Genomic DNA, 16,809 nt, shown 5'->3' with positions numbered 1-16,809 from the left:
AACTAGAAAAGGTTTGGGTTAAGAAAATTGACAAAAAAATAGGGTGAAAAAGCACTCACATACAACCACAACCTAAATAGTAAATACTTATAATGTGCTATTTAAATCTCACCAAATTAACTAATGATATTTTATTGACTTCAAAAATATAAGTCAACTTTATCTATAGTGTCAAAAAAATAAAATTAAACTAGCAATTGTAGTACATGAGGTGAATTAATAAGCCATTTAGTAAGTGATTTGTATGTGCAACAAAGGTCTAAATGGAGAAGTGATAGCTTCAAATCAACCATGCATTCACATATAGGGGTCTAAGCATGATTGAAAGAAAACCTCTAAATTAGTAAGATAATAAAAATTAATTACCTGAGGTATAGATAGAGATAAGGAGAGAAGTAGAGATAGAAAAATAGAGATGGAGAGAGAGATAAAGAGAGAGAAATAGGGAGAGATAGAGAGAGATATGGGAAAAGAGGGAGAGAAATATGGAAAAAGAGGGAGAGAGATAAAGATATATGGGAAAAAGAGGGAGTGAGGGAGGGAGAGATTGGAGAGCTAGGGAGAGGGAGAGAGAAGGAGAGAGATTGATAGAGAGAGAAGAGGGGGAAAGAGGGGGAGAGAAGGAAGAATGGGAGAGAGATGACTCAACATATAGAGGGAGAGATATAAATAGAGATGGAGAGATATACATAGAGATGTAGAGATGTAGGGATATAAATAGAGAGGAAGAGATCCAGATAATGATGTGTGTGTGTGTGTGTGTGAGAGAGAGAGAGAGAGAGAGAGAGAGAGAGAGAGAGAGAGAGAGAGAGAGAGAGAGAGAGAGAGAGATTATTATTTTACTTAAAATCTAACAACCTTATATTTATTATATAAATTAAAATTACATGTACAACTTTCGTATCATTTGTTTTATAGATAATGATGTGATTCACTAGAAACATTAATATCAAGCTTTTTTATTGCAAATAAAGCATTTCTCCTATCACATATAAATTTGGCTCCAAATATAATTTTCTTCATTTGCATCACCACTTTTCATTCCTTTTGTCAATATATGAGTTTACAATTATCCCCAAAATATTAATTATAATTGCCTAACCTAATAGAAAATTATTTAATTAAAACATTTGAAATAATTATATAATTTAAAATAATTAATAATTAGGATTACAAGCATAACATAATTGATTAAAATATTTATAGATATTTTATAATTATTTTAAATTTTGAAATAACAATTGATAATTTAGAAAAATATTTTATATATAGTGGAACCCCAAAAATAAATAATTAAAAATAAAATAATCTATATAGTATCAATTTTAATTCTAATTGTAACTTAATTTTAACTCTAATTTTCAACATTAAATCTTGTTTATTAATAATAATTATGCCGAGGGCATCTACAATGACATCAAAATGTTTGTAAACAAAAATTATTTTCTGAAGCAATTTGACATGTAAATGATAGATAAATGCATGAAATATGCCATGTTTAAGCTTTTGTGGAGGTGTTATTTTATTACTCCAAATAAAATAGAACCCTTGTCTCCAACTAGATTTGTGTTCTTGGTGTTTAGTATTTTAGAAAAACATTTATTTTAAAGATGATTTTCAACATATTTTACATATATTTTTTAATCTAATCTAATCAAAAAAATATATAATTGTACTTAATCTACATAATTATTAAAATTTTAGTAATAAAATATAGTAAGAGACTTAATTTTTTAATTTTGTTTTTGAAAAACTGAGAGATAGCCCAAAAATCCCTACGAACTGCAATGCACTCAGAAAACGAATATAAAATTGAAAAGTAATGTAGTGTCGAGTGGGAATGGAATTTGTACTCCAAGTGCAGATTCAATCCATTGTGAATCGATTTCCAAACGATTTCAGACGTTCAGAGGAGCGTGCCCTAACGGCACTCAAGCGCACATTCAATTCACTACGTGCCCTAACGGCACTCAAATTACAATGCCCGTTGCAAAAAGCAGATCGTGTTTAGCTCCAATTTTGTAATCCTTTATTGCTTTGTTCAATTAAAAAAAAAAAACAGATCGTATTACCGTTGAAAAAAGCAGGATTTCAATTCTTTTAAAAGGAGTTATACTAGAGAAGCAGGGCAGATTATATTGTTCTTCCATTTTTTTGGTTTTCTTTTGTAAGTTCAATTTTTTCTTTTGGCGTGGCCATGCCTTTGAGTCTTTCTTTCCTCAGTTTTAGTTTGTAATTTTTACTTTCTATACTCAGATGTTTTCATTTGCTTTCTGGGTTTGAATTGCAGTTTTTTGTTTTGGTATTTTGTGTATTTTTTTTCTGTGGAGCGTCATTTTTAATGGGCATGGAGGTAGGCAGCAGCAAGAATTCTACGTTCTGGAGTGGCTGATTGGAGTTATGCACAGAAAATGGTCAGTATATCTTATACTCTGTTCTCTTGTTTTTTCTTTCATTTTGAAGAATTTATATGTTTTAAGTAGTTCATTTACAAGGGAATTTGGTGTATATTATATTATTGAATTTCTCCATCCATTCAGTTGAACGGCATAAATATTTCTCCTCTCCATCCTCTTTGGATTTCTTAATAGGATTTGAAATTGTTAGGGTAGGGTACTATTTCGAAAAATTCATAGGTATTCTATAAGGAAAAATACACGTATATGAAGTTATGAGTTCAGCAATTAAAAAACTTATGCATTCAAATTCAAACATGTATGTATTTTGTTTTAAATAGAATATATGCATTTCTACACGCATTGTACATTGCATTTAGTTCTGAGCAAAATCAATAGAGTTGAGAATTAATTGCAAACTGTAAAATGATGTATCATAGAGATGTTCTTCCAATTAGAGAAACCCTTTGCATGCTGCAGAATATCTGACAGAAGCCCTTTTTGGCAGACGTTTTCGGAAGATTTTTTCCAGGATTAGTAATTTAATGTTTCAGGGTTTTTTCTCCATTTGTAATTTTTTTTTTTGGTTTTTTGGTTAGTTTGCTTTCTGAGAAAAGGGTTTAGAAATTACAAGAACGCTTGTCAAGACTTACGCTACCTTTCAGAATAACAGCATTGAGATTTTAGAGCAAATACATTTACATTTGAGTATTTGTGTGAAACTTTACTTTTAAAATTTCATCTAAGATGGGTTTGTAAGATGGGTTTCACTTGAGTAATTGAAAAACGAATTTGATTAGAGTCAAATGTATATTCATTTCTCGTGTTCTGACAGTGTAGTCTCCCTGGCCACCTTTATCAAAGCTACAGTTGCCCATGTTTTAAGCAGAGTGTTAGGAAGCTATTTTTTCGTCTAGTGACTAAGCTCAGTTGAATTCGAGGTTCTTGATGTGTACTCCAATCAATTCTGCCAATTGTGCGCTTGTTTTCTCGAAGGTGTCAGTGATTTGCACGGTGCTTTTCTTGGAGTACCTTTTTTCTTTTTGTTTCTTCATCCTCCGTGTTTTTAATTGGATATTTCGAATTCTCGCTCGTCTACTTTATGTGCAGGGGCTTCCTCTGTTTCTTGTTCAGGCCATGTTGTATTTCCTTTGGTATCCATTTGGTCCTCAGTCTTCTTTGTTTGTGTCTGTCTGACTTGTTCTTGTCCTATTTCTGCCATGATGGCACTAGGTTTTGTGTGGCAAGTATTTTGGCTCTTGCTGAGGCTATTGTGCAGAGGCTTGGCAACCTTGTCATCCTATTTGATGGATGCATTTGATGCATGATCATACTCTTCCCTGTTTGTTAAATGAGGACTGTTTTGGTTTTGGTTGAGATTCTTGTGTCTTCTTTTGCTGATTCTGGGTATTCAGGAAAAGAGGAATAGCTGGGTTTCCTCGTTAGCACCTGTATGCAAGGAATTCAGTGGACAAAATTGTGATCAGAATGTTTATTTTGAGACTGTTACATAGCATAAAAACTTTATTTTATGGATTCTTTTTTAATATGTTCCATGGCCATGTTGTGGCAAAAGTGAAATGGATGATAAATTAGGTTCCTGTAAACAAATTTGACCAACATAAAAGGTTTCCCTACCATCAAATTTACACTGCAAATGCATTACATGTATTAATATTATAATATATTTCCTCTGTTTTCTAAGATAGACATTCTTACCCAAAAGCCAGTACAGCAACTTATGTTTCCCGACACTTGGGAGAGATCTCTTCCCTTCTCAGTAGTCACAATTGTGAGATTTCTACAGAATTGAGATGAGAATGCAAAGGTAGAGGTGGTTATCCTACATTGTAGTAGGATTGTTCCATTCTAATCTATACAATGTCCAACCTTACATCCTTAAATAAATATATCTATAGGTGAAAGCAGTTATCCCCTTACTGTGAATGCTTGGTTGCTGTAAATGTAATACTGGACATGCAATGCTACTATATAAACTTTGTATCTGTATGCCCTATTTTAGTAAGCTAATGGTTGATCTTGGCAGTTTGTGTTACATGTTATGTGTGGGAGGGGGATAAATATACATATTATCCTATGTTTTTTTGTATAGTATTCTGAAACTGCAAAATTAAAATGCAAGGAATGATAACTAGTGTGTATTTTGCAAGTAGTTAGTGTTATTGCTATTCAAAATTGTAGAAATAATATAAATGAATAAATAAATAAGGGATTATTCAGCCAAATCCCCTGTAACTGTAGATGGAGTTATTCAGAAGAAGAGGGAGGTTTTAAGCTTGAGAATAGGATTTAATAATGAAAATTCCCAAACAGTAAGTGTCTTATGTTTATCTTTATAAACTTCGAACGATTTATAGAATAACTATGTATTTGTGAATTTTTCCTTATAAAATATCTATTTATTTATGTATTATGCTACTGTGAAATTTCCAATATGCACAGGGTTTCACAATACTATTATACAGTTAGCTCGTAAGCTTATTATTGGCAGAATAGCTGCCGAAGATTTGTCAGGAGCTCTTTTTGGCAGTAATTCTTATTAATTCTATATAGGATTAGTAATTTAATGTTTCATGTTTTTCTGCACCATTTGCGAACTTTTTTTTTGGTTTTCGGTTACCTTTCAGAATAACAGCATTGAGATTTTAGAGCAAATTTTTGTGCTTCTGAAAATAGTAATTATAATATACTACCAGATTTGATTACGTTCACTAATTCATGTATCCTGTTTTAAATAGAATATATGCATTTCTACTCGCATTGTACATTGCATTTAGTTCTGAGCAAAATCAATAGAGTTGAGAATTAATTGCAAACTGTAAAATGATGTATCATAGAGAAGCTTGTTCTTCCAATTAGAGAAACCCTTTGCATGCTGCGGAATATCTGACAGGAGCCCTTTTTGGCAGAAGTTTTCGGAAGATTTTTTCAGGATTAGTAATTTAATGTTTCAGGGTTTTTTCTCCATTTGTAATCTTTTTTTTGGTTTTTGGTTAGTTTGCTTTCTGAGAAAAGGGTTTAGAAATTACAAGAACGCTTGTCAAGACTTACGCTACCTTTCAGAATATAACAGCATTGAGATTTTAGAGCAAATACATTTACATTTGAGTATTTGTGTGAAACTTAACTTATAAAATTTCATCTAAGATGGGTTTGTAAGATGGGTTTCACTTGAGTAATTGAAAAACGAAGTTGATTGGAGTCAAATGTATATTCATTTCTCGTGCTCTGACAGTGTAGTCTCCCTGGCCACCTTTATCAAAGCTACAGTTGCCTATGTTTTAAGCAGAGTGTTAGGAAGCTATTTTTTCGTCTAGTGACTAAGCTCAGTTGAATTCGAGTTTCTTGATGTGTACTCCAATCAACTCTGCCAATTGTGCGCTTGTTTTCTGGAAGGTGTCAGTGATTTGCACGGTGCTTTTCTTGGAGTACCTTTTTTCTTTGTGTTTCTTCATCCTCCGTTTTTTTAATTGGATTTTTCGAATTCTCGCTCGTCTACTTTATGTGCAGGGGCTTCCTCTGTTTCTTGTTCAGGCCATGTTGTATTTCCTTTGGTATCCATTTGGTCCTCAGTCTTCTTTGTTTGTGTCTGTCTGACTTGTTCTTGTCCTATTTCTGCCATGATGGCACTAGGTTTTGTGTGGCAAGTATTTTGGCTCTTGCTGAGGCTATTGTGCGGAGGCTTGGCAACCTTGTCATCCTATTTGATGGATGCATTTGATGCATGATCATACTCTTCCCTTTTTGTTAAATGAGGACTGTTTTGGTTTTGGTTGAGATTCTTGTGTCTTCTTTTGCTGATTCTGGGTATTCAGCAAAAGAGGAATAGTTGGGTTTCCTCGTTAGCACCTGTATGCAAGGAATTCAGTGGACAAAATTGTGATCAGAATGTTTATTTTGAGACTGTTACATAGCATAAAAACTTTATTTTATAGATTCTTTTTTTAATATGTTCCATGGCCATGTTGTTGCAAAAGCGAAATGGATGATAAATTAGGTTCCTGTAAACAAATTTGACCAACATAAAAGGTTTCCCTACCATCAAATTTACACTGCAAATGCATTAATTTACATGTATTAATATTATAATATATTTCCTCTGTTTTCTAAGATAGACATTCTTACCCAAAAGCCAGTACAGCAACTTATGTTTCCCGACACTTGGGAGAGATCTCTTCACTTCTCAGTAGTCACAATTGTGAGATTTCTACAGAATTGAGATGAGAATGCAAAGGTAGAGGTGGTTATCCTACATTTTAGTAGGATTGTTCCATTCTAACATATACAATGTCCAACCTTACATCCTTAAATAAATATATCTATAGGTTAAAGCAGTTATATCCTTACTGTGAATGGTTGGTTGCTGTAAATGTAATACAGGAGCTCTTGAATATCATGCAATCCTACTATATAAACTTTGTATCTGTATGTCTTATTTCAGTAAGCTAATGGTTGATCTTGGCAATTTATGTTACATTTTATGTGTGGGGAGGGGGATAAATATACATATTATCATATGTTTTTTGTATAGTATTCTGAATCCAAATACTGCAAAATTAAAATGAAGGAATGATAACTAGTGTGTATTTTGCAAGTAGTTAGTGTTATTGCTATTCAAAATTGTAGAAATAAAATAAATGAATAAATAAATAAGGGATTATTCAGCCAAATCCCCTGTAACTGTAGAAGGAGTTATTCAGAAGAGGAAGGTTTTAAGCTTGAGAATAGGATTTATTAATGAAAATTCCCCAACAGTAAGTGTCTTATGTTTATGTTTATAAACTTCGAACGATTTATAGAATAAACTTCGAACGATTTATAGAATAACTATGTATTTATGAATTTTTCCTTATAAAATATCTATTTATTTATGTATTTATGCTACTGTGAAATTTCCTATATGCACAGGGTTTCACAATACTATTATACAGTTAGCTCGTAAGCTTATTATTGGCTGAATAGCTGCCGAAGATTTGTCAGGAGCTCTTTTCGGCAGTAATTCTTATTAATTCTATATAGGATTTGTAATTTAACGTTTCATGTTTTTCTAGACCATTTGCAAACTTGTTTTTTGGTTTTCATGTTAGTTTGGTTTCTGAGAAAAGGGTTTAGAAATTACAAAAACCCTTGTTAAGACTTCGGTTACCTTTCAGAATAACAGCATTGAGATTTTAGAGCAAATTTTTGTGCTTCTGAAAATAGTAATTATAATATATTACCAGATTTGATTACGTTCACTAATTTATGTGAATTTTACTTCTAAAATTTCAGCTAAGATGGGTTTCATTTGAGTAATTTAAAAACGAATTCGATGGGCTCCTTAATGGAAGGGTTGAAGTGATTGCCAAACATGTATACTCGTGTTCGTGTTTTGTCTTCTCTTTAAAGTACATGTTAAATGTGGGAGGGGGGTAAATATACATATTACCTTATGTTTTTTATAGTAGTTTGAATTCAAATGCTGCAAAATTAAAATGCAAGGAATGATAACTATAGAGTGTATTGGGCAAGTAACAAATAATATAAATGAATAAAGAAACAAACAAGAGATTATTCAACCAAATCCCCTGTAACTGTAGATGGAGTCATTCAGAAGAGGGAGGTTTTCAGCTTGAGAATAGGATTTATTAATGAGAATTTCCCAAATCCCCTATTTTAGTAAGCTAATGGTTGATCTTGACAGTTTGTGTTAAATGTTAAATGTGGGAGGGGATAAATATACATATTACTCTATGTTTTTTATAGTATTCTGAATCCAAAACTGCAAAATTAAAATGCAACGAATGATAACTATAGAGTGTATTTTGCAAGTAGTTAGCGTATTGTTTTTAAAAATTGAAGAAATAATATAAATGAATAAATAAACAAACAAGGGATTATTCAACCAAATCCCCTGTAACTGTAGATGGAGTAATTCAGAAGAGGGATGTTTTCAGCTCGAGAATCGGATTTATTAATGAGAATTTCCCAAATCCCCTATTTTAGTAAGCTAATTATTGATCTTGACAGTTTGTGTTACATGTTAAATGTGGGAGGGGAGTAAATATACATATTACCCTATGTTTTTCATAGTATTCTGAATCCAAATACTGCAAAAATAAAATGTAAGGAATGATAACTATAGATTGTATTTTTTAAGTAGTTAGCGTATTGTTCTTCAAAATTGAAGAAATAAAATAAATGAATAAATAAACAAACAAGGGATTATTCAACCAAATGCCCTGTAACTGTAGATGGAGTCATTCAGAAGAGGGAGGTTTTCAGCTTGAGAATATGATTTATTAATGAGAATTTCCCAAATTCCCTATTTTAGTAAGCTAATGGTTGATCTTGACAGTTTGTGTTACATGTTAAATGTGGGAGGGGGATAAATATACATATATTACCCTATGTTTTTTTATAGTATTCTGATTCCAAATATTGCAAAATTAAAATTCAAGGAATGATAACTATAGAATGTATTTTGCAAGTAGTTAGCATATTGTTCTTCAAAATTGAAGAAATTATATAAATGAATAATTAACCAAACAAGGGATTATTTAATCAATTCCCCTGTAACTGTAGATGGAGTCATTCAGAAGAGGGAGGTTTTCAACTTGAAAATAGGATTTATTAATGAGAATTTCCCAAATCCCCTATTTTAGTAAGCTAATGGTTGATCTTGACAGTTTGTGTTACATGTTAAATGTGGGAGGGGGATAAATATACATATTACCCTATGTTTTTTTATAGAATTCTGAATCCAAATACTGCAAAATTAAAATGCAAGGAATGATAATATAGAGTGTATTTTGCAAGGAGTTAGCGTATTGTTCTTCAAAATTGAAGAAATAATATAAATGAATAAATAAACAAACAAGGGATTATTCAACCAAATCCCCTGTAACTGTAGATGGAGTCATTCAGAAGAGGGAGGTTTTCAGCTTGAGAATAGGATTTATTAATGAGAATTTCCCAGCAGTAAGCGTTCAATGTTTACAGTGTTTATTTTTATAAACTCCCAACGATTAATTTTAGTATGTTCTTTTGACTTTATGTTGATCGGCTATCTTTGCATGTGGGTGCGACCTTATAGAATACCTATGTATTTATGTATTATTCCTTATAGAATACCTATATATTTATGGATTTATTCCACTATGAAATTTCCAATATGCAGAGGGTTTCACAATCCTATTATATAGTTAGCCCATAGCTTATTACTGGTAGAATAGTTGTGTAAGGTTTGTCAGGAGCCCATTTCAGCAGATGTTTTGGCAGTAATTCTTATTAATTCTATATAGAATTAGTCTGCTCCTTATAGGTATAGCTAGGTTTCCTTGTTAGCACCTGTATGCAAGGAATTTAGTGGACAAAATTGTGGTCAGAATGTTTATTTGGAGATTGTTACATAATATAAAAACTTTATTTTATAGATTTTTTTTAATACACTTCATGACGCAAAATGGATTATAAATTGGGTCCCTGTAAACAAATTTCACTGATATGAAAAGTTTCCCTGCCATCAAATTTACACTGCAAATACATTACATGTATTAATATTATAATATGTTTCCTCTGTTTTTGAAGATAGCATGCTTATGCAAAAGCCGTTACAGAGCAACTTCTGTTCCCTGTCACTTGGGAGAGCTTTCTCTTCCCTTCTCATCCGTCACAATTGTGAGATTTCTACAGAATTGAAATGGGAATATATAAATATATAAATAAAGGTAGATTCAAGTATATAAATAGGCCTCTGTACCTTTACTTCAGATGTACAGAGCAGACCTCTCTATCTTAATCTAGTTCCGCATTATTGGAAAAAAAAAGAGCATTTACTAGGCGATTTTCTAGCAGTGATGGGACGATACCTTTTCTTCCTTTTATGTGATTCGACTCCACTTGCAGATTTTTGGTGGCATCCATAAAGGGGTGAGATGGAGTGCCTCCCTGACCTAGTTACCAGAAACGCGACGGGAGACTTCTGTTTCACGTTTCGACGGCAGAAACGGGTTTCCCGTTGCGGACGGCCGTTTCAGCCGTGGTTTTCGTTCACTGAATTCATCCTCTTCTTTTTGTTCACTGAATTCATCTTACATGAGCAACATTTCTTCATTCAGCACGACCACGCCATCCTTGTCCAAGCTTCTTAAGGGAATCTGCAACTATCCATAGGAGTGTTGAGTGCAGACAATAAACAAATTTATGATCATCCCTGATAAGATTTTCCAGTTTGATCAGGAAAAAGTTTAGTAGCAGATTATCCATCTTTATCTCTACTTCTATGCCTTTTGTACTTTCACAGTTGCAACTTTACGTCCCAAAGCAACAAAAACTTCATTGAGATCTTCTGGTGAATAGTTTCCACCCTTGGGCTATATCTGGGTAAAGAACCTTGATAACCACTGGGGTATGATCCAATGTCCATTTCTAGACAAAACCATATGATCTCTCTCCTATCTTAAGGGATTCTTCCCCTCTTAAACAATAGCAGTCGCAGCTTCTTCTCTTGCCTTTGCTACCTCTAGTTTGTTCGTCTCTTGTATGTCTATTTCCCTAGCCTTGTATTTTGAATTGATTGCTTCTTCAAAAACTAGATTGTACATGTCCCCTGTTTCTTTTGGTTCAAACTCCAGGATCTTCTCTTGCCTTTGCTACCTCTAGTTTGTTCGTCTCTTGTATGTCTATTTCCCTAGCCTTGTATTTTGAATTGATTGCTTCTTCAAAAACTAGATTGTACATGTCTCCTGTTTCTTTTGGTTCAAACTCCAGGATTACTAATTATGTCCCAGCTTGTGACATGCTTCACAAAGAGGATGAACCTGAACGCATATGCCATGGTGTAGATGGCTTACCACTATCCTGTATGGTCATTATGGTCACCATTGACGTATTCTCATCACCCCAATTTCTTCTTGAAGCCTCTGACATAGGGGCAAAACATGTAATGTCTCCTTTTAAGGCATCATAGTGCTTTTATGCCATTTCAGCCGTGGTTTTACTATATTATATATATATATATATATATATATATATATATATATATATATATATATATATATATATATATATATATATATATATAATCCGTTTCTTATACGCAACCTTTTAAACTTCTGTTTCTCGTCACGTTGCGGTTGCGGTTGCGTTTCTCGTTTCTCGTTTCTGGTAACATAGCAGGCCCTGATCACCCTATGTTCCTTCCTTGCGAGTACAAAGAGTAGCAGTCCAATCTCCTAGTTTGTTTTCATGATAGACATTGGCTAAACAGGCTAAATTAATGCTACTCTGGAAGCTTTTCTCAACCGCCGGTTCAGAATGAATATACACCTGCTTACACGATGAAATCATTAAGATATTTTTTTTGTGCCTAAGACTCACAACCTTTCAAATACTCAACCTCACTGGCAGATATGGGTGCTAGCAAAAATGGGTGGTGCATTATGGAGGCGGACCATATTTTGTTGACCGGCAAGGATCACACTGAAATATTCAACGCAACATTGGTTTGGTGCGTAGGTTGGGACGCCATCACAGGGATGTAAGTTATTTTAGGAAAATGAAAGGAAAGATGCTTATAAATCATCCTCTGCAACTTTGCATGTGTCCATGAGGTAAGACCATTCTGGTCATCAATCTAAATTTCTAGGGACCGAGTCACCTAGGCTTCATTTTTTAGGCTTAAAATTTGAACTCAACCTTACAGGATTCAAAAACAGTGAAATAATTCTAGGAGTTCATTGTGTAAACAAAAACGTTGTGCCATGAAGCAACTTTGTGTGTGCCACGAGGCAAGACCATTCTGGTCATCAATCTAAATTTCTAGGGACCGAGTCACCTAGGCTTCATTTTCTAGGCCTAAAATTTGAACTCAACCTTAAAGGATTCAAAAACACTGAAATAATACTAGAAGTTCATTGTGTAAACAAAAAAATTGTATAGTTCTATGCTAATTAAATCTGTAATAAGAATAGTAATACTTAAATTTATTCTACATTTGATCCTTATTCTATATATTTGCTCACCGATTGGAAAATATAGTTGTACCTCAATCCAAAATTGAACGATTGTTGCACCCATAGATCCCAACAGTTGGAAAGGAAAGTTTGTGTGGTTATTGTTCCAGCATCTGCAACAATTTACTTTGACAGGGAAGGGCACTTGTCATGCCCCAAAATCAAAGAATTTTAAAATGGCCGCTGTTAGTTAAACCAAAACATATTAAGGGATGATACTGCAAGAAAAAAATGTATGGAGGAACAAATGCCCAACATAATGGTGCATGGGAAATTAAATTGCAGATGGTTTAAAAATAACAATAATGATAATTGCAGTCTTTTTTTTTTCTGTATTAATAGTTTAGATTCTTTAGAATGACCCACCAAAGCAAATCCTTTGGGAATTCGTTAGATCTTTTTTTTTTTAAATAATAGCAAATTTTAAAGAAGTAGAGGAATGAAATCAATTCAACCAAGCCATGTGTCTCCAGGCACAACTGAAAGCGGGCAGACGTAGCCATTTGGTTTGGCTCACTTAAAAATGATGAATAACATGCTACTAAGGTCTGCTTGGAACATAGAAACATAGCCTTAAATTTATTTCTTTCTTTCTTTCTTGTTTAATTGTATTTTGCCTGTTTATTTTATTATTATAATATTATTATTCTTTTTACAGGCAGCAAACCAACGTTTCTTTCTTTGTATTTCTTTCCATGAACTTAGTGATTCTTGCTATCATGTCTGAATATATTTCACCATAACTACCAGTTTTATAAGTTTGTTGCTGAATTTATGTTCGCATTGTTTGCTTGCAAATATGTATTACCATTTATATACGTTGCACTTAAAATTGTAGCACTTGGAGTTCTGTGCTTTCAAATCCTCATTCCAAAATCTTTTGCAGCCAAGACATTTGGAATTTTCAACAATCTGTTGGGATTTTTGGGAGGTAGATCCCCTGAATAAATGCAACATCACCATACGTGGAACAAATCTTCTTCAGTAGATGATCCAGAAAGATGGTCCAAAGGTATTCGTACTTCAATTGCTGGAATTTTCAAATAGTATCTTTGGATTTCTAGAGAAACCTGCATTATGGACTTTTCAAGTTTCTAAGTAGCCAAAGCTCTTCCATACATTTTAATAGGATTTAAATGAGAGCTATCAGTTTTTTACAATCCATATAACATTTAATAATTGCTTCTGGATTCGATTGTGTAAGCCAATTTTCATCATCTTTTATTTCCTCCCACAAAGGGTATCAATTAGAGCTATCAGATAAAAATTGACTTACACAATCGAGTCCAGAAGCAATTATTAAAGGATTCAAATGACTTTAATTTTTATCTAAGATCAATTTGAACTTTTAGCAGATGCATTAATGGATAGAAAAGTAGATGGTACCGTTAATTAATAGCTTTAGCTAGACAAATTACAAAGAAAGATCTAAATGCAAGAGGGTAGAAATAAATGTGTAGATAATGCTTGTTTGAGGATGGCTTTTTTCAGGTAGACCTCAAATGATTATTTAAACTAAATTACCTGAATTGTGTTAGTAATTTTAGTTAGATATGGTGGCATCGTCTACGTCACTTTCAGTTTGAAAAATGAAATTTGACATCCTCTACATATAATCTAACAATCAATTAGTTTAACATATATATCAACTGTATAATAATTTTTTCCTGAACAGGGCAGAGCCAGAGGTGATTGACTCTGTTTGACCCTACCAATACGTTCACCATATCTTGGTCAACATGCTGTCGAGGTAAGCTTATTTCTTGGTTCTATCATCCATGCATGGTGAGATTTCACGTTTTTTTGTATATGGGCTTTCATGTTCTTTTAAATGTATTGGTTTTTTATATTGGTCTCTGTGTTTTCTTGAATCTGTTGGGTTTTGTAAATGAGTCTCTGTTTTGCAATGCTCTTTCTGCATGACTTTATATAGTTTTTTATTCTTTTGTGTTTTCATGTTGCTCGATGCTTTTATAACTGGCATGCCATCATCATTGTAATTGATTCTTATACATTCTCAAAACACTCAACATAATTCATGCTTCAAAATTCAAGATTAAGGTATCTTTGTGTGCATTTGGGTCGACTGTTGCATTCCCAACATAGCCTTTTCGCCAAACCCATTTTGTGCATACACCAAAATTATTCTTTTCTATTTCTGTTATTTTGAAGCATTATGAGCTGTATCTTGACTATACTTCTGCATTATCTCTGTGTAATAGAGGGCTTGCGTGCATGAATGGTTACCAAACATTTGTAATCCTAACATCTGACAAATTGATTACAATAGATTACCAAAATAGGAGTCTGGGAACTACAACAGCAACCAAAAGGCAAGAGAAACAATACCATGGAAAATCATCCAGAAACTTAGATATTATTGGTATTTCTGGTTATTCTTGCCTCACTTAAAACCTGCGTTCCGGATTAACAAGGGGGTGGGGCATGCTTTATGACATTTGGCACAAAGGAGTGTTTTTTAAGTGTTATATTTGTTGATTAGAGAATATTTAGTGTTTTTTAAGTGTTATATTTGTTGATTAGAGAATATTTTGTCTAGACTATCATTTTGTATAATTGTATATCAGAATTATAAATATTAATAATTCGTTTTTTTGTTTTAGTTTTTGAAGCTGCATTCCGGATTAACAAGGGGGTGGGGCATGCTTTATGACATTTGGCACAAAGGAGTGTTTTTTAAGTGTTATATTTGTTGATTAGAGAATATTTTGTCTAGACTATCATTTTGTATAATTGTATATCAGAATTACAAATATTTATAATTCGTTTTTTTGTTTTAGTTTTTGAAGGTTTTGGTGTATGTAAAAGATTCTGCAATACTGTTTCTTTTTATGTCGGCTTTATTTTAATAATATATATTTTTTAATTATTGTATATTACATTGGCAGACAATTGATCTAAATTTCAACCATGATTGATGTTACAGTGTGTAGAAATGTATGGAGGCTTGAATGGGTAGCTGCTGAAGTCAAATAATGAATGTAATATTTAAATTTTCAGGAAAAAAATGTTAGGAATCTTGAATGGGCTGCTAAGTGCAACATTTTCTATTTAAAATTGAAGAAAATGTTGCACTTTTAAATTAGTTTCTGAAACCAGTATTTGTAAATTGATATGTCAACGGGTTTGTTGTTTAATGCCAATTTTATATTTGGGACATTGGCAGGAATTGATCTAAATTTCAACCATGGTTGATCTTGTAGTGTCTAGAAATGTTTGGGGACTTGAATGGGTAGCTGCTGAAGTCAAATAATGAATGTAATATTTAAAATTTCAGAAAAAAATCTTAGGAATCTTGAATGGGCGGCTAATTGTAACATTTAATATTTAAAATTGAAGAAAATGTTGCACTTTTGACTTAAAGTTTCTGAAACCATTATTTGTAAATTGATATGTCAACAGATTTGTTGTTTAATGCCAATTTTATATTTGGGAGGGTAGAATTGGCCCCCTTCCCAAGGCTGTGGGGAATGGTCATTGGTCATGACCATTCTTTTCAGTCTAGTGTTTGTGTTAATTTTTATATTATTTTTTATTGCATAAAATTCAGCTTTTTTTAAGAATTTATTTTATTTTATCACATTTAATGATTGGGTATTTTTAGTGTAGTTTAATTATTTAAGAATTGTAGTGTAATTGTGTTTGAACATTGATTTACTTGTTGTCTATTGAAGTTTGGGACGAACTTATATTTGATCCAGTTTGATATTTACTATGCATGTTTAGATTTTGACACTTTGGCATTCACTTTGATTGCATTTATTGTTTATATGGAGTGTGTATTTGAGCTTTGACATACATTAGTTTGTTTAAAGTAATTTTTAAACTTGTTTGTTTAGTGTGGTTCACTTTGGCATCCACAACTATGAAGTGTGTGTTTGAACATTGATTTACTTATTGTTTATTGAAGAATGGGTTTAAATTTTAGTATTGATTTATATTTATCCATTTTGACATTTACTTTGCATGTTTAGATTTTGACACTTTGACATTCACTTTGTTTGCATTTGTTGCTTATATGAAACTTGTGTGTATTTGAGCTTTGACATACATTAATTGTTTGTTTGTGTGTGTATATGAGCTTTGCCATACATTAATTGTTTGTTTAGTGTAGTTCACTTCGGCATCCTCTACACACTGTGTGTTGATTTACTTATTGTTTATTGAAGCATGTGTATGAACATTAAACCAAATTTGTGTGAAGTGTGTTTCAAAGTTTCACATTCACATTGTGTTTGTGTGTGTGCTTCATTTGTGGTTGAACTAATTTTGTGTTGTTTTTTTGAACTTTGACATTTTGCTTTGTGTATGTTGTTGAACTTTAAGTTTACTTCATGTGTAGTTGAACTAACTTTGTGCAGTATGTGTTTATATTT

General features: G+C 32.6%; 1 long non-coding RNA gene across 1 annotated transcript; it reads left to right on the top strand.

Annotated features, from left to right (window-relative positions):
* The first annotated feature begins 1,756 nt into the window (after positions 1-1,756).
* Positions 1,757-15,796, top strand: LOC131052430 (uncharacterized). Its single transcript, XR_009107348.2, has 4 exons — positions 1,757-2,414; positions 13,299-13,424; positions 14,088-14,162; positions 15,360-15,796. It is a non-coding gene; the product is annotated as an uncharacterized LOC131052430 (long non-coding RNA).
* Positions 15,797-16,809: the final 1,013 nt, after the last annotated feature.

The sequence above is a fragment of the Cryptomeria japonica genome, chromosome 8 (genome assembly GCF_030272615.1).
Source record: "Cryptomeria japonica chromosome 8, Sugi_1.0, whole genome shotgun sequence".
Lineage (NCBI taxonomy): Eukaryota > Viridiplantae > Streptophyta > Pinopsida > Cupressales > Cupressaceae > Cryptomeria > Cryptomeria japonica.
Note: the sequence above shows the minus strand (reverse complement) of the source record. Positions and strands in the feature narration are given on the sequence as shown.